Consider the following 18,601-nt stretch of genomic DNA (forward strand, 5'->3'; position numbering starts at 1 on the left):
AAAATAACAGTCAGAAATAACGGAATTGAGCACAGGAATATTCTAAAATATAATATAATACCTACTAGGCAAATACTGCCATGAATACATAAAACATGAGTGTTTTGATAAGCAGTATGCCTGTAGGTTTACCATGCAAGTCATTGTTTGGTGTACTGGTGTATTACGGTGTACTGATGTATTAGCATCCAGTACAAAATCCCAACAGAATTCCGTCTCTGTTAAAAGGGAATTGTACTTTTCATGGAGGTGAATACGTGAGCATGCATTACACGTCGTAAAGGAACAGTTCAGGAAACTTAAGCCAGCAATTCATCGGGAATTCATGGCTCCTCCAAACCCCAACGGGATGAACTGCGTATGAGAAACGGGTCTTGTGTAAACTCTTCTCGGATTGTTTGGACTCTTGTGAAACATTGGAAATATCCCAAATTCTAGTATTTGTCCGCAGTTAAAGGTCGGGATGTACTGGGAATGTTGGCCAAGTTCTTGCTGTGTGCTCTCTAATGTAAAAAATTGGATTCTGGTTGAAGGTATTTTGGACCATTCGTCGTTCCAAAACATCTCCAGTTGAGTCAGGTTTGATGGTTTCCAAGCATGGACGGCCATCTTTAAATCACAGATCTTCAATCATATTTAGGTCTGGGGACTGAGATGTCCGTTCCACAACGTTGTACTTGTTCCTCTGCATGGATGCCTTAGTAGAATCGGAGCAGTGTTTAGAGTCATGGTCTTGGTGGAAGGATCCAGACAACTGATTCTTGGAGACTGTTGGCAACAATCTGCTGATACATGATGGAACCACCACCAAATGTTACTGTGGGCAGCAAGTGTTTGTCTTGGAATGCTGTGTTCTTCATCCGCCATGCATACCGCCCCCCCCTAGCAACGTAAATGGAGTAACAAAGCTTGAGGGACTCACAGTCACGCCCATATAAGGAAGTGATAGCCGTCTAAACCTAATAACCGGTTGGACCACCCTTGGCAGCAGTAACTGCAATCAAGTGTTTGTGATAACTTGCAATGAGTCTCTTACAGAACTGTGGAGGAAGTCCGTTCCACTCATCTTTGCAGAGGTCGTTTTCATTCAGCCATGAATGTTCTCCAGCATGAAGCTCCTTCTGAAGGTCACGCCACAGCATCTCAATAGGATTCAAGGCAGGACTTGGACGACAACACCTAGTTTTCTTTTTTCTTTCAGCCATTCAGAGATGAGCTTGCTGGTATGTCCTGGATCGTTGTCCTGCTGTCCGTCATGAAGTCATGAACAGATGCCCGGATGCTCTCCTTCGGGATTTCAGGTCCTGAAGCAGCAAAACAGCCCAGACCATCATACTACCACCCCCATATTTTACTGATGGTATTTCTTGTCAGGTCACAGAGTATTTTCCCAAAAGTCATTAAGATGTTTTCAGGCAAATTTGAGACCAGCACTAATCTTCTTTTTGTTCAGGAGTGTTTTTAGTCTTGGAACAGTTTTTCATCTTAACGGGCCGTAGTTTGATCCATAGGATAATTAACCAATAACCACACTTAAGTGAAGTGCTGATGTCTACAGCCCCCCCCCCCCCCCCAAAAAAAATGCTTGAGTTGTCACGTTGAAGCCGGAAACCAATGTAATTGCCCCAGGCTCAATAACTGCCGTAGAATGCATTCAGCTGTATTTAATATTAATGTTTTTCATAGATTTGATCTTACTGGGGGGTTCTTAATTTTTAATATACATGAGCTATGGCAACGATAGAAGCCATCCATTCATTGGATATGCCGCTTATTCTCACCAGGGTCGCGGGTATGCTGTCTTTGACTTGGATTATGTCTCCTAGCTGCCATGGGAATGCCTTGGTGTCCTCCTGGTGGAACTGGAACGTCTGGACTCTGCTACTTCCCGACCCAGACCTGGATAAGTGGAAGAAAATGGAATGGAAAGGAAAACAAAATGGTGTACATTTTTGATGTCTGATTATATCTTAATTATGTCAACTCATTTGCTGGGAATTATAAGACGGAGAATGACATCACCACCGTTTTTGTGTTACAATGGAAGCCAATCACATCATTGTATACCTCCAACATTTAATAGTTGCTCGGTTTTGGAAGGTATTCATTAACAATATGTTTATGATTGTGGTGGATGTGGTTGGCAGTGGTGGAGAACATGACTAAATCTACCGAGAGCCGTTTCTAACATCTTGCAGCACTAATGTAGCCCAGAAAGTCAACAAAAGATGAAAAACAGTTCACGCCGATGCAGTACTGTTCTACACCTCTGCAAACAAACATTTTAATACCTGGCTGCGTTAATTGAAAGCATATCGAGGCAGGTTAAAAGAATATACGGCATATAGCTCTTGGATTGGATCTCATTACGTCGTGCAGGTGTACACTTGGTATTTATCCACTATTTAACTAAGACCAAAACACTTTTACTGGCATGCTATCTCTCACACACACACACACACACACACACACACACACACACACACACATTACAACAAACAAAAAAAGTGCATTTATGCAATTTCACACAAACGTATCCCTTGCTCTATCGTTGTTTTAATTGGTGACATAATTCATAAATCAATACAAAAACACAAATGTGAATGATGGAAAGCCTTGACTGTACTTCCATATAAAAATGTATGAGAAATGTATGACAAAATATGAATTATGCACCCCATGCAAATTTCGATAATACAAGTTTATTAAGGTGCTACACTGCGGGCCGCATTGATATAACAAAATTTCCGGGGGGGGGGGGGGGGGGGGGGGGGACGGGGGACTATATATTTTACACGTAACAGTCCACCTGGTATTATTATATCTGTAAAATTGTCATGCAATCTGCTATTATTATTTATTATTTTATAAATATTTTAAAAATAATAAAATATTATAATAATTCAAATACAATTAAAATAATAATTATTATATTATTATTATGTAAAATATGCAAATATAACAATATTATTATATATAATTAATATAATAATTAGGGCGGCACGGTGGTCTAGGGGTTAGCGCGCAGACCTCACAGCTAGGAGACCAGGGTTCAATCCCACCCTCGGGCATCTCTGTGTGGAGTTTGCATGTTCTCCCCGTGCATGCGTGGGTTTTCTCCGGGTACTCCGGTTTCCTCCCACATTCCAAAAACATGCTAGGTTGATTGGCCACTCCAAATTGTCCATGGGTATGAATGTGAGTGTGAATGGTTGTTTGTCTATACGTGCCCTGTGATTGGCTGGCGACCAGTCCAGGGTGTACCCCGCCTTACGCCCGAAGACAGCTGGGATAGGCTCCAGCACCCCCCGCGACCCTCGTGAGGAAAAAGCGTTAGAAAATGAATGAATGAATGAATATAATAACTAGCATTAATATAATAAATATACTAATCATAATCGTTATAATAATAATATAATAATTATTATTTAAATTTTTATTATTATTATGTGCTTGTGTCCCTTTTTTCAGGAGCACTTTGTAAACAACAGACCATGTCAAACAACGAAATTGATACAACCATCAAAAGGTTGGCTCAGGCCATGATGCCAGCTTGTATGTTGACTTTAAATTCAATACTTTTGAAAGATTGGGCGGGCCGTATTCAAACACTTGGCGGGCCGGATGTGGCCCCCGGGCCGTAGTTTGCCCACCCCTGGGCTAAACACTTGGTAGTTAGGAGGCACTTTGGGGCGTGTGACCAATCGCTGCAGAGTGGGTGTGTGCAAAACAGAACGTTTTGGCGGGAAGATAAATTCAAGGAAATACAGCTGGAATAAGTGCATATTCTGGAAGATCTAGAAAGTTTTCTGTGCGGGTTTGGTGTGTAGCTTTTGGACCATCCTGCATGGTACCATTATCTATTTTTTTTTTTAATCAGAGAATATTTGGGGATGCATGGAAAGGGGAGTTTACCAAATGGACAGAAGTTCCCAGACATGGAACGATACGTATCATGATTTTTGCTTGGACGAATGATACGATCCGACACCATTTAGGAACTGTTGTTTTTTTTTGGTAAGGAAAGAGGCGGGGTACCCCCTGGACTAGTCGTTGTCGTGTTGCCTTCATATTTTACTTAACAAACGAGTGACTTATTTAGATCGCAAAAGCCAAAGTGTTTCCACACTCCGGACCGCAATGTTAGCTTAATTGTTGGTGACGTAATAGATTGTCCTCTGCCATCCGCCATGCTACGTTTTATTGAGGATTCATAATGATGTCACACACAAGCTGATTTAATCAAGTTCTTTATAATTTAAAGTACTAAAAAAAAACAAACCCACACATCCATATGAAGCTTGTCATGTTCTGTTTGTGCTGCTCTGCTGCCGCCTATCTCTCTCTCGGGATGCAGTGCGCCTTTAAGCCTCATGGGCGGAGCTTACCGAGCACACATGTAGCTAATTTACAACGGATTATACTTAATCTGTTTAGTATGAAGTGTTCTTTGCCCGTTACTGGTCCAACCGTTACTGTTGTTACCGTAGTTTTACCACCTTTTCAGCTGCTCTATGTTTGTTCCTTTGTTAATAAACTTGTTTTTCTACTACCTCTGCATTTGGGAGACTAATTAACCGGCCTGGGTCAATCGTGATACTGCCATGCTTGAATTAAATGCTGCAATCGTCCGGAATGGCAACTTGTTGAACACAGAACACAGATCCATGTAGTTGGATCACAGGAATATAAATAGATACATTGATGCGGTAGATTAATTGTTACGCCCCTACTACCCCTACAGCAGGGGTGCTCATTAAGTCGATCGCGATCTACCGGTCGATCGCGGAGGTGGTACTGGTCGATCGCTGGTCGATCGCGGCGTGACATTAAAAAAATATCATCCCAGCATCAATGCCGTCACTTGATTGATATACAGGGCAGCCATTCAGATGACAACTGAATGTTGCCCTTCGGGCGACCAATCAAATCAAACAACGTCTCTAAGTGCAGCAGAACTTACGATGTCAGCCTATCATCCATCCCCGTTACTTGATTGACATACAGGACAACCAGTCAGATGACAACTGAATTTTGACCTTTAGGTCACCGCTCATGCGCAAACAACGATGCAAAGTGCTAAGCTAGTCGGCGAATTGCGTCAGATTTTAAGCCCTCGCTAAAGTTTATGGTCACTAAAATGAGTGAAGGAGCTGGACCAAGTAAAAAGGCAAAAACTGGACCAAGTAAAAAGGCAAAAAACATATCACTTCCATACGGATATGGAATATTATACGGATATTATGATACGGATATTATCCATGACTGATAAACATTTGGAAGTGTGCTTGAGGCTGGCTATCAGCAGCTACTGTCCGGACTATGCATCCCTGGCTGGTTCAATTCAGTGCAAGTCATCAAAGTAAACTCAGGTAATTACAAAAAATGTTAATAGTTAATTATGTGTGTTTTGCAATATTGGCTCATTTGGTTATGTAAGGTACATCAACATACATTGTACGTACAAATAATCCTCAATACATTTGAAAATAAATAGATGTTTTGCATTTTTGTAGTGGGTAGATCATTTTGATCATTTTAAAAGTAGCTCGCATGCTGAAAAGTGTGAGCACCCCTGCCCTACAGGTTGCGAGCCGAAGGTGAGTGTTGAAAGGTATTTATCGGGATATGCTTTTTCACGGAAATCGGTCGTTAGTGATTGGTGACCGGTCAATCGCAGCATCTGTCGTCTCAAGCATTAATACGCACCACTAACCTTTCTAGATGTTTTGGTACATGTTTTGGTTGTATTTTTATATAGGCGAAATAATAAAAGGCATAAGAGATATTTCCACTCACTTAGCACCCAGAAGGTGACAGCGGATCATGACAGTCATTTGTATCATTTATAACCCGTGGACCGGTGATGCCTATTAGTCACGGTCGCGGCTTCAGTCCTTGTTTACAAGCTAACACATGCCTGTCCCCTGCTATCACGATACACCACGCACGTGAATTTGGTCGGGCAGATGTCAGCTTGACCACAGTTGAAATGTGTGGAGATTATGAGGATGAATGGTAGCGTTCCCTATCGCCCTGTGTCGATGCATGCTGCGTAGCATAAGTAACACATTAGCGGAGTAGCAGCCGTAGTCACGGTCCCGTTGACTGTATGTGGACGAACAACGGAACTATAAAGTGGTAAAGAACGTTTGGTGAAGAACATGTCATCTGCTATTGACAATATTTTAGAATCTTAGACACCCTGGATTGGTCAACTCCAAATTCAAGGATAGAAATGTTTGAGGATTGGCTCACTGTGACATCACAGTCAGCCGGTGTTAGAAAAAACTAAAAATAAATAAATAAAATCCGAATGTCCAGAGCCATCCCAAACCTCTTCCCAAAGAAGTGGTTGGAGTTGCAGGACTTGCCAACCTTGCTGGAGCCCGAAGCCTTTCCGACGTTACTTGGTCACGTTGAAGAGTCAGAAGCGCAAACTGTAAGAAACAATTGATCAGTGTCGCATTTGATCATGTGTAGCATTATACGGTGTGCAAACGGGTAGTTAGCACTTCACAGAGACATGGCTAACACTTAACACAGTGTCTTTAAATGTGAAAAAAATACAAATATTTTGTACATTTTGTACAATTTCACTGGGCAGCACGGTGGATCAGTGGTTAGCATGTTGGACTCACCCTAAGAGATTGGGTGAGGAGGTCAGTCATCCATCAGTCATCCTCCTTCACATCGAGAGGAGCCAGTTGAGGTGGCTCGGGCATCTCGTCTGCATGCCTCCCGGACGCCTCCCTGGTGAGGTTTTCCGGGCATGCCCAGCAGGGAGAAGATCCCCGGGAAGACCTAGGACACGCTGGAGGGATTCTGTCTGAAAGCTGACCTGGGAACGCCTTGGTGGACCCGGATAAGTGGAGGAGAATGGAATGGAATAGTTGTTGGTTATTCTGCATTATTCGTTGGTAGTGTCTGATGTGTTGTTATCTAAAGGGGACCTATTATGATTTTTCCACTTTTCTGACCTATAAATGTAGTTAGAATGTTGTATTCTCGTGTTAAACCATGCCAAAGTTTCAGCTAATGAGGTTTGAACATTTGGCAAAAAAGTTTGTGATGGCTCAAAACGTTTGGTTTGATAAGGTGGGGTCAAACCGTTCCTTTGTGATGTCACAGAGGAACAGACTTCCTTCTATATAAACTATCTGTCCTATCTGCCCTCCCCCAAGCAAACAGTGGAGCAGAGCTTGGGGGAGGACACAGCGTGTATCTGGCCTACAGCCACGCCCATAAGGAAGCCCGCTCCTCTGTGACATCACAAAGGAACAGTTTTGCACCGCCCTCTGAAACCGAGTGTTTTGAGCCATCCTAAACTTCTTTCAGGGCTCACTTAACCTCGTTATCTGAAACATTGGCATCATTTAACACGGGAATACTAGCACTTATAGGTCAGAAAAATAGAAAAAGCATAATGGCCTTTAACTTTAATGACCTGTTTTTATCATAAAACTACCCTGAACAACAAACTTATTTGGTACAACTGTTTGACTGGCCATCTATCAAGATTGATCATCCGCATAAAATACACACACTACAAAGTTCCTGGTTCTTGTACTCCAGCTGCGATGTTCGACTTTGAAACTTCCACAATGTAGAATTTGAGGGCTGAGTCCATTTTACGGCTGTAGAGCATACATGTTTTTATGGCGAGGTTTTTATGTCGTCGTATGCACACGCACAAGGACACAAAGAGAATATACACACCCCCTAGATGTGGTACCACGGTGGTCAACTGCTGCACACAGAGTAATACCGTATGTCTAAGGATGTGGACCGCAACATAAAGTCGGAGTCTAAATCAAGCTAGCAAATTAAAAAAGGTGTTCAAAACTACGGCGTGTGAAACAATGCAAAGTTTTATTTTATCGCTTTCATATCTTCTGGTCTCCTGTATGTGTTAAAGGGGAACTATTATGCTCATTTCCCACCCTTTGTATTGAGTTGTGGACTCCTATAGAGCAGCTACACACAATAACCCGCATAGAAAACTTTTTAGAATTTGCAGAATCTGCACCTATTCCGTCTGTATTTCCTTTGATTTGTGCTTCCTGACAAAATGGTCAGATTTCATTTTTACAAGTGGCATGCCCATTCCGCTATAGTAACTATGAACCATATAAGGAAGTCCGCCTCTCTGTGACATCACAAAGGGAGAGTTTAACCACGCCTTTTGAAACAGAGCGTTTTGAACCATTCCAAACTTCTTTTAGGTATCACTTCCAAAATTATCTGAAACTTTAGCATGGTTTAACACCAGAATACAACATTCTGACTACATTTATAGGGCAGAAAAGTGCAAAAAGCATAATAGATCCCCTTTAAATATCTGACATGAGTCATAAGATTTTTTTTAATATTAAAATATTTTGCAGAACTTCATAGAGATGTAGTAAAACATGACAATTAGATGCAATTTTGCAGGAAGCAAATTCAAATGAAGCCATAGTCAAACATGCCAAACCTGTTTAGCGGCGTTGATAATCAAAGCGAAGTCATTAAGGACATTCTGTCCCAACGTCTGACACACGTGCGATTTTTATATAGCAAAACTCTGAAAACGCTTCAAATTAAAAATAAAAATCAGTAACATAATCAATAATTAATTTGCTGCTCCCTTATGTTAGACCTTATTAACATTCAGTTGCTGTGTCCAATCACCAAAGTGGTTCAAACCTGGACTGAGAACAGCAATGTGGATTGTTTTTGTCCCCATCTTGTTCTGTTTGAGTTAAAATATTGCGTGCACACAAACTTTAAATGCAAGACCATGACTTCGGAAATTAAACATCCATGACAAAAAATTCACCACTTTTTCCTGAAGCCACCACACATGGAAACAACCTGGTTTATACCGTTGAAGTGATGCTTTGGAACGGTATCTGGAGAACAATAAAAGCGCCGTAAAGAGTGAGCCATGGTCTGGTGTTATTTATCAATCCCAAATTGTACGACTGAAACTCAAAACTCAAACAATATGCTTAATAGTTCATATAATGGGAGGATTTAACTTGGATGGCCATTGTTTATTTTTTCAAATATGTGGTAGGAGACTTGGTAGGTGACACTGACACCTCAGATTGATACCAAAATTAGTAATATCGCCTAATCTGAATTATATTCCAGGTTTCCGATCACATGATTACAGATATGGGTCGAATTAATTACAATAAAATTGTGTGAAAGCATTCATCATATTTTTAAATTACATTAAAATTCTTAAAAATTGTATACACTGAGGACACATTACCAGTTGAGTACACTGGTAATTGAATGCCGCTGGTTAAAAGCCAAAGTAATTTATTTTTCAGCGGCAGTAGTTCTTCCCCTGCTTGTGTAAAGAATTTGGATTCTTCCTGTTCTTCTTGAATGCATTTTCCTCCCTTTGTTTTCCTGCCTTGTGACAATCTTCTGAGACAGACGTGGCTGTCTACATTTCAGAATAAGAATAAGGCAGCAGATCAGAACATTGAAATAAATTCATAATAACTACCTTTTTGGAAAATATATGTAAATTACATAAGAACTGCATACTTTTTTCTAAAATGTGGCAATGTTTGACAAGCTACCCTACATTTAAAAACAGCACTTTACAACAAAATAAATTATTTTTATAATTTATTTTTTAGAAAATAAGTATATTACAGCAGGGTAATGGAATTATACTTTAGTAGTATATACTAAAATATTAAGATTTTGCATTTTAGCTTAGCATTTTAACCGTGTGACCATGTTGGCATTTAGTTTAGCAAACCATTGTGTTCGCTACCTCGAGAGCTCTCGGCATGACTGCACACTTTGTACATTACACGCCTTTTTATGAGACTATGGTATGGTAAAAAATGTTGCTTTTACATTAATTTGTTTTTCTTGTACAGAATTCTGCAGATATTTAAAAATTCAAACAGAAAGTTTCAGGACTGTGCCGTTTTTTTTTTTTTTTCTTGTAATGTGTTTCCGTTTACTGCACTCACATTTAAGAGTATGAGTTTTTTCTGTGGCGGTCAGACGTGCATGAAATAAATTCATATCATTAAGAAACACGTGAGACATAAAAACACACAATTAACCATAGTGATGAAATAACAAAAGCTCACAATTTGAAGTAGTAATTACGGTCATAAAGTTGCAATAAGATTTCTAAGAGAAGGCAAGGCACTTAAAAAAATATATACGTACGTATATTCCATGTCAAAGAAAAAAATCAAACAAGCACCTTTAAATAAATTAAAGATCTACCAGGATCTATGCTGCTAAATTCTCTAAGCTACTCAAGGAACCAAACATGCACACACACACTCACACACGTTGCAGTGGACAAAAGCTGCAGTGTGGACGGGCGAAATGAACAGGATGGATTTCTCTATGTCAACTGCTTCATAGCAAGGTTGAAACAGATTAAACAACATGGATGATAAATTTATGACATGTGTCAATTTATAGTAAGATAAGAATTTAATTTTCCAAAATGATATTTGTTAAATGACCACCCTCGGGTCATTGGCAAGTGGTGTCAAATATTTGCACAACTGACAAAACAGTTTCATTGATTAAAGCAGTGGTTTTCAAACTGCTGAGGTGGGGGTGGGGTGGGGTGGTGGGGGGGGGGGGGGGTACCATAAGCATGTTTCATTTTTAACCCTTTAGGGTATTAATATTACAATTTCAAAAGGTTATAGCTTGAAAATGGTAAAATATGAAGGTGTACTTTGCATGAGAAAAATCATCAAGTCTCCACAACACCCAACAAAATCAATCAATCAATCAATCAAAATTTCTGATCCACTTTTCATCATCATTCTTTACAGCGGGATACTGAACACCACATTCTCCCTTTTTCTTTTTTTCCCATTCCCGCTACCCGCCCCCTCACCCTAGCGGTGTTTTGACCACCTCTGGTCGCCGCAATGTACGTCGTCAAAGCGCTCGGATTTCCCTTCCTGCAATCCAGAACACGATGAAGCACCGAAAATGTGCTGCTCAGTGGACTGTCATATTATGCAGAAGGTGCTAGAACCGACAACCCTGGTTTTTATTATTTTTTGTTGGCTTGGAAACTCGCCAGGGTCATTTTTCAACTATAAATGGTAATGTTTTTTTTTTTTTTTTTACATTGGAATATGTAACATTCATATCATTCAATTGACAGTTCCACATGTCCAAAAGGAGTATTATTAAATCCTACATTTGATCACTTCCTGTATTCCAGATGTGATTTTTTTGTGTAAACATACAAAACACAACCATAATAATTAATGATCATAAATAAAACATTCAAAATGGTTTTTAGCATTTAGCAAACATCAACTACTTGTATTGTTTCTTGAATTGGCTCATCCTTGTACATTGTTTAAGTTCTTTACTCCAATCCGCTCCATAGTTTGATTCCACATACTGAAATTCTATGGCTTTTTAACGTTGTTCCTGCACGTGTCTTTTGCATACAATTGATTTACATGCAACGTAATCATTGGAAAAACTGTAAACTTTCACTTGCGAATACGCCGGTTGATGAGAACTTCAATATTTGATAAGAAGAAAGTAACCGAAGCTAGACTGCTGCACATTTACGGCAGTGACCAGCAGAGATGACATCATTGGGATTTTATTACCTCCGCCAAGGATGTAGTAAAATCCGAGGTTAGGTTTTCATTACAATTTGTTTGTTGTTTGTAACCCTTGTTCTCCACCTCTGACTGATATCAAAACATAGTCGCGTCTTCACAAAACGTCAAGGTATGTGAGTGAGAGAGAAAAACTAAGTACTGAGTACTAATCTAAGTACTGAGTGTGCAAAGTTGTACGTTAATGTGATCCCGGGTCCTGGAACTCAAACTCAACATGCTCAAGGACCCTTGATCAACGTTTTGCAGACATCAACTAAATAGTCATGCAACATCGAAGAGTACCGCCATTTTGGTGGACAACCTCAGCTACACTTTTGCTATATCATATATAAATTTTGGCCACATTTTTAGCGAGCCTCAGCATTTCACAATTTGTATTAATAAATATTTGCAATAATATTTTTTGTAAGCCAATCCCTTTTGGAAAGTCTTAATAGGAGGTCGGTTGTTTACTAAAATTTGGCAAGGATCCTCCGAGGCGTCCGACTGCAAATGTCGTGAATGAAAATGACATCCCTGCGGTGCATCAGTTCTGCCGCTACTTTTAGACAGTCGAGTAGTAAAGCTCGTTTCAGAGAGTCGTTAATCCACATTTTGGTAGTTTTCCGTGTCTACGTCAGCACACACCCATATCTGCAGCGGTAATGTGCTCTGCGAATAATTACTCCACGCTCCGTTGTTGTAAAGGACTTCCAGAAGGAAAAGAAAAATGTCCTATTTTTTTTATTGACCACAAAACCAGTTGCTGGTTGGTTGTGTATCGCCTGGCTTTGGTGGGCGGAGCTCACAAAGAGGAAAAAAAGCTTCACAGTGAAGGTGAAGGGCTGCGACGTGGCTGCGTATAGCGTCAAACAACTTTTCCTTTATAAATATTCCGCGCACGCGTCCTCCGAGCGGAAAGAGCGCCGCACACAAACAGACCGTGTTTTCCTAGTTGCATTGGCGGTGGTGACTTTGTTATACCGCCGTAACCATTTCAGAGCGACATGGAAACCATTAAGTACCCTCTAATCAAACAACCGGAGAGCTATTGCAATCATTTATTTCCGGGCGGAGTAGTTTACAATACCTGTACACTATCATCACAACTGCCCCCCATTCCCCCCGTTATACTACGCTACAATTACATGTGCCGGTTTAGCTAAAAACTGAAAGTCATGATCCTTTTGTGTCCTAGTCATGCAGATTCTGCGTCTCCATCTCGTTTCTCGTCACGTCAGGCTGAGCCGAGGTAGAGACATCTGGGTATTTATTGTGCTGGCGAACAATGGCTGCTGGCTGGAGCTTAGCATACTTTAGAACAACAAATACGGGTTTGCGCAAATGGACGGATTCGGCTCTAATTTTAGCAGGATTCTAAATCCGGCCAAAACTGCCGGTGTAAAATAGATGCAAAATTTATTGCAATAAAATATTTAGAATGTACCACTTGGATTTGCTAGTTTAACAGACAGTCCTATGATTTATTATGGATGTTAACCCGTATATTCCCATCACTCCCATTTTTCATTTTCTCTTTCTTATCAACATTCTAAGAATGACGCAGACACCGTAAATGTACCAGGCTTGGAGCGTATGCTAGTTGAACGCTAAGGGGCAAAATCTCAGCTCCTTGGCCTTTGACTCTGTCTGCGCATTCCAAGTCCTGTAGCATTGGACCATAAGAGACGTATCCACGACCATCACCATAACTCCGTTTTGAGGCCATTCTTGGACTTTGGTGCATGATTGAGTGGTCCCAAGAAACAAAGACTTAAGAGCAAGCAATAAAGCAGTGAAGACCTTGTTTCCCCAGAGCTATTCAGCCACTCGGGGTGTAAAATGCTCAAAGGCAACGAGCACTTGAAAGTCTGGAGCTGTGGGTGGATTCTGCCCGGCAATTATGCTGTCTGCGTGCCTCCACAACGCCGCATACCAGATATGTTCGGGCCTCTTCTGCAGCAGTCCCAGTTATGGACAGACAGATGCTAATGGCACTTTTCAGAGCGGCGGAGACGCAGGGCCCTCTGGCCATCACTCCTAAACGCACACGCCACACAGCCCGCACCACCCGCACGACACAGACGTGTTATTGATGACCACTGTCGGCTCTCCTCCTCGCTTGAGCTGGGGTGGCCGCCACGGGCAACAAAGCAGTAAAAACAACTTGTCAAGGTAAACGCAACTTGCTCATCAGCAGTTGCCGTCAGTTGTCTTGTTACTGAAGACAGATATTCCATAAAGGTGTGTGCGTCCGCCGCCTCCACTTCTCGTTACCTACACTCAGCGGGGGCGTCCGACACTTTGTGTTTACTTTTGGGGGGCTCTGACCACTCAGGAGCGGGCTGACCAGCACCTGTCAGGAGGATTGATGTGTCCAGCTGCTATAGGCAAGAGATGGGTTAAGAGACGTGGGAGCAGGGGCGGCGCATATTAAATCTGACGGACAAGACGAGAGGGGTTGGGGCCCAAGTTGAAGACCCGAGGGTGATCAAGAGATGAGGTAAGATGGAAGGGCGGATGATTGCGAGAGAGGGTGACAAAAGCGGTCCTACCTTGGATATCTTCAAGGTGACTCGGTATTACATAAACATTTCCAGGGTTTACTACTACAGAAAGGGATTGAGAGCTGAGGCAAAGCCAGAATTTCAAGGTGCAGATGCCCGAATAGTAAATCACCGCAAAGACCTCGGGGCGCTCAAATACTTTTTGACTGAATCTGTCTCCCAGCCGAGAGGCTGCAGAATGACTAAAACATTAACAGGGGTCTTCAGGGTAGCGCCGTTCGGCCACCCATCCCCCCACCGGCACCTACACATGAGGCCGAACCAAAATGGCCTCCTTTCAGATGTTGTCCAAATGCGGCACAAATGTTTGAAACCCAGCGAATACCTGACTAGACCACAGGCTTGTGCACCAACTATTTGGTCCCGTGTCGTAAGGTTGCCCCCGGCATTTGAGACGAGAGGTTTGTGTGTCGAGTTACAGGTGTTCTTTTTAACGCAGTCTCTCACAAAAAAAAAAAAAAAAAAAAAAAAAAAAAGGACATTGAGTTTGAAAAATACAATTTGTGATACGGCACAATACACTTGTATAATCAACATTGAAGAAACTTTAAATTAAAAAATATACTCGAAGAGAGGAGTCAACATTCCATTGAATCAGTTTAAATGCCTGTTAAATAATATAATTAAAATTAGCCTTACAAAACAACCTACCGCTTTTAATTATTCATATATAAATACAACAATTTCTATTTAAAAATATGTAAAACAATTTAAATTTGTTGCATGCCTTCAGAATTTTTAATAGGAGTAAAAAAGTGTAGAGGTCTATGACGCTATTCATGCCTGCCTTCATGCGTGTGCTCTACCGCCCCCTGGCATATGGAAGTATTATTGCACTAATAAGTCAACACAAATGACCACTCCCTAGCAAGCGAATGCTAACCTTCACAAAACATTAATCATGTTATTAACCCCACATTGTTGTCATTAAAATGTGTATAAAGTACAATTCTAGCTGTGGGAATGAAAGAAAACTAAGTATTGGACACATAAATCACCTTTATAAACCATTGTTCATAGATTTGTATAATTTATCTGTGAAAATGTCCTTATATGTTTTTTCTCTTGCTATATCTTCATATATTTGCCATATATCAGCTGAAGAAAATGTCATTTATTTTATAGTAACCCGTACTTAAAAATAAACAATACTGTGATTAATAACCAATGAGAGCTGTCACTCAACCACCACATTCTTCTGATTGTACTCCTGACTGACACTTGTTACCTCATTACGCTGCCAGACAGGGGCAAAATATTACACGTACACTACTTTATGATGCAGTACACCAATGCAAATCATAGCCGCAATAAAACCTATATAAGCATATATATCTCCGACGGCATCAAGTGAGAATGATTATTTTTGTAAATGCAAACTTTTATGGCTCACGGATTGCATCTCATTAAATTGTGCAAGTAGTTATGTATGCTAAAGTACAGTATTTAAAACAGTTTGGGTTGATAGGAAGTAAGAATACAATAAATAACACAAACAAGCTCATGGCAGGATTTATATATTTTGAAAAGTATTTAAAAAAAAAAAAAAAGTTGAAGTACAGCTGTGCAGTATATCCGCGTGTCAGGATATTTCACATAAAGCTTGCATGTTCACAGCTCCACTCGCTATAACATTGTAAGGTTAGATGTGCTATTAAAGTACCCTCTGTCACTAGCACATGCTGGGTGACTTCACTGCAGAACACATCCAAAAATTGACACAGTGGAAATGGATACTGCATTACAGTACCGCTATCTAACTAAAGGTGGCAGCAGAACCCTGATTTCACAAGTCCAAAAGCATCCCACGCCAAGTATTGCAATACTAGAGGTCCCAGCAGCTTGGTTAAAGCTATTGATGGCTTCATAAAGTATTGACACTTAATAATCAATCAATATTTCAAGTGGGAAATACAGAAGATGCTGTTTTTCATATAAAAACAAACTTTTTTGCTCCTGATAATAATGGATGTGGACACTTTTCATTTGCCAAATTATGTCATAAATCTTGGCACTGATGTGAAACCACAATCAGGATTGGAATCAGATTAAATGGCGGAAGTAACTCATTAGATAATGATTTTATTAATTTAATAACACATGAAAAAAATTTGTATTCATGCCATTTTCATTCATTCATTCATTAATTTTCTACCGCTTATCCTCACAAGAGTTATGCTGGAGCCTATCCCAGCTGTCCACCCTGGACTGGTGACCAACCAATCACAGGACACATATAAACAAACAACCATTCACACTCACATTCATACCTATTGACAATTTGGAGTGGTCAATTAACATAGCAACCAGGGGGGGTGATGGGATAAGCTAAAATCAGGATAAAATCGGAATGCAAATAAGATGCAAGATGCACGGCTAGGAGGAAACCGAGGATGAAGAGGAACAAGCAACAGAGATGGAGGGAGAGGAAAAAGTGATTTATGCCGGTTGCGTAATTTTCTCTCATTTTCTACCCCCACCTCCACCGCCCAAACTGTACCCTTCCCCAATAGCGCCCCTTTTCCACCCTCCCACCAGGGTGTGCTCTTCCGCTGTGACACCAAGAAGAGTCCCCCCCCCCCTCCCGGCCACTCTGGCAAGTGATTAAGATTCTGCCATGATGTGACTGCAGCACTTCGCAAATGGAAGACTGGATATAATTTCCCTAAAATGCTGTTTTTTATCACCTATTTCCCCTTCATCAGCTTGCACCACACGATTGATAGCTGATGGCACCTCTGACAACTTAACGATTTTATGGTTAGATTTATGGGCTATCTGCTCCTCTCCTTTTATAGCTGAAACTCTGTAAAAATGCTTATTTCTGGGATAAGGAGAGGGTGGGTGTATGTCTATATGTGTATGGAATGGTATCATACCCAGCAGAATGAGCGGACCAGAGAGATGTGCCCCCGACACTGCATTGCAGCCAAGAAGAGGCTTTCTGTGACTTCATAGCTATTTGAAAGGCGAAATTACGTCTGCGTAGCACCCTAGATTCAATAACACCGGCGAGCTAGTGGAGCGCCACAGTGTCATCAACTCTCACGCTGGATCGCAAAGCATTAAGTATCCTGACATCATCATTTGTGGAGTGTTTTTTTTTTTACTTTTGTGAAAATTAGTGTCAGTTCTAATGAGTAATTGTGCACGCAAGTATGGGGGGGTCGCTGGGGGGCGTTATGCATGGACTTACAGGTACTTGGCTGCAGAAGCGAAGGCACCCCAGGAACGCCAAACAACCAGGACAGATTTACAGCCAAGTGCAGGCTCCCCAGTTAGCCTTCTTCCTCTTCTCCAGTGATGAGCCCGGCAGATCACAGACGAACAGACCCTGGGGACTAAAGTGTGACAGGAAAGTGGGGGAGCGGGGGAGGGAAGGGAAGGAGGGAGCAAAAGAGGGAGAGAAAACCAGTCTGATGAGATCAGTGAATCAAAGACAGCCAGGAGGACACACCCTGGAATGGGGTAATACCACACGTTTTAATGGGGAGCGTCCATAATTCATAACAGTTGCCAAGGATACAAGGAGCACCTTCGGAGGGAGGGATACAGAAATCATCTCTGCTACATGTTGCCCCGTTCAGGTCGTGCCGGGTGGGTGAAGAGAGGGGGGTTAATATTAAAACATCTGTGTGAACACCGATCCTTGATGAAATCTAACCAGCACACTTTAATATTTAATAGTCGTGTTGTGTAGTATTGGCTTATGATGAATTTACTACAATTCTGAGGTTTCATCCATGCTAGGAGTGAGCAAACGTTATGGATCACATTTCATTTTCATAAAGCTGAAAAATGAGCGAAATGCCGACATGATGCGTTCAATGAATGTCGTCGAATCTATTAAGGAATCAATTGCATAAACACGTACAATAAAGTGGAATTCCTGACAGGCCAGATGAAACCCCGATGGGATGCAAGCGGCTTCTGGGACAACCACCACCACCAGGCTGCAAAAGATAAAAAACGGTTGCTCAGACATGCAAGGACAAGAACTGTTTATGGACAAAACCGCCAAAAAAAGAGCAACTAAAACAACAACAAGACTCATTGGCTCAACCTCTAATTTTCACCAAAATGTCTTATTTTAGTTTGCATGCAGACGTACTTTAAACACATCACCTGCTCGGTTACAATATCAACATTTAATATTTCCTACACTGCAAACACAGCATTGTACTACTATATTACCATATAATACGCATTATTAATATGTAATTACGCAGCTTTGTCATAATACCGTTCAGTTGCAAGCATGTAAATTTGTGTCTCCAAAACAAAGCAGAGGCAAACTACTTTGCTTTTTTTTCCACATGGTTCTCACTGGAATGCTTAATTACTGTGATTATTCTCTGTAATAGTTGTTGCAGTCCCTATCTTGGGTTTTATTGAGGTATGGTGAATTATAGTTTG

At 41.1% G+C, this 18,601-nt stretch overlaps 1 long non-coding RNA gene across 7 annotated transcripts in view; it reads right to left on the reverse strand.

The window, feature by feature from the left end:
* Positions 1 to 2,832: 2,832 nt before the first annotated feature.
* The window catches only part of LOC131136761 (uncharacterized), a 34,741-nt gene continuing 18,972 nt past the window's right edge, over positions 2,833 to 18,601 (reverse strand). For 6 of the 7 annotated variants that reach the window (XR_009131806.1, XR_009131802.1, XR_009131805.1 and 3 more), the window contains 4 exons: positions 18,060 to 18,138; positions 17,382 to 17,526; positions 6,642 to 6,851; positions 2,833 to 6,440 (listed from right to left, as the gene is read on the reverse strand). This is a non-coding gene — a long non-coding RNA (uncharacterized LOC131136761). The remainder of the gene's footprint in view (positions 6,441 to 6,641; positions 6,852 to 17,381; positions 17,527 to 18,059; positions 18,139 to 18,601) is intronic. The other variant, XR_009131807.1, reaches the window with a different exon arrangement.

Source organism: Doryrhamphus excisus, chromosome 10 (assembly GCF_030265055.1).
Source record: "Doryrhamphus excisus isolate RoL2022-K1 chromosome 10, RoL_Dexc_1.0, whole genome shotgun sequence".
Lineage (NCBI taxonomy): Eukaryota > Metazoa > Chordata > Actinopteri > Syngnathiformes > Syngnathidae > Doryrhamphus > Doryrhamphus excisus.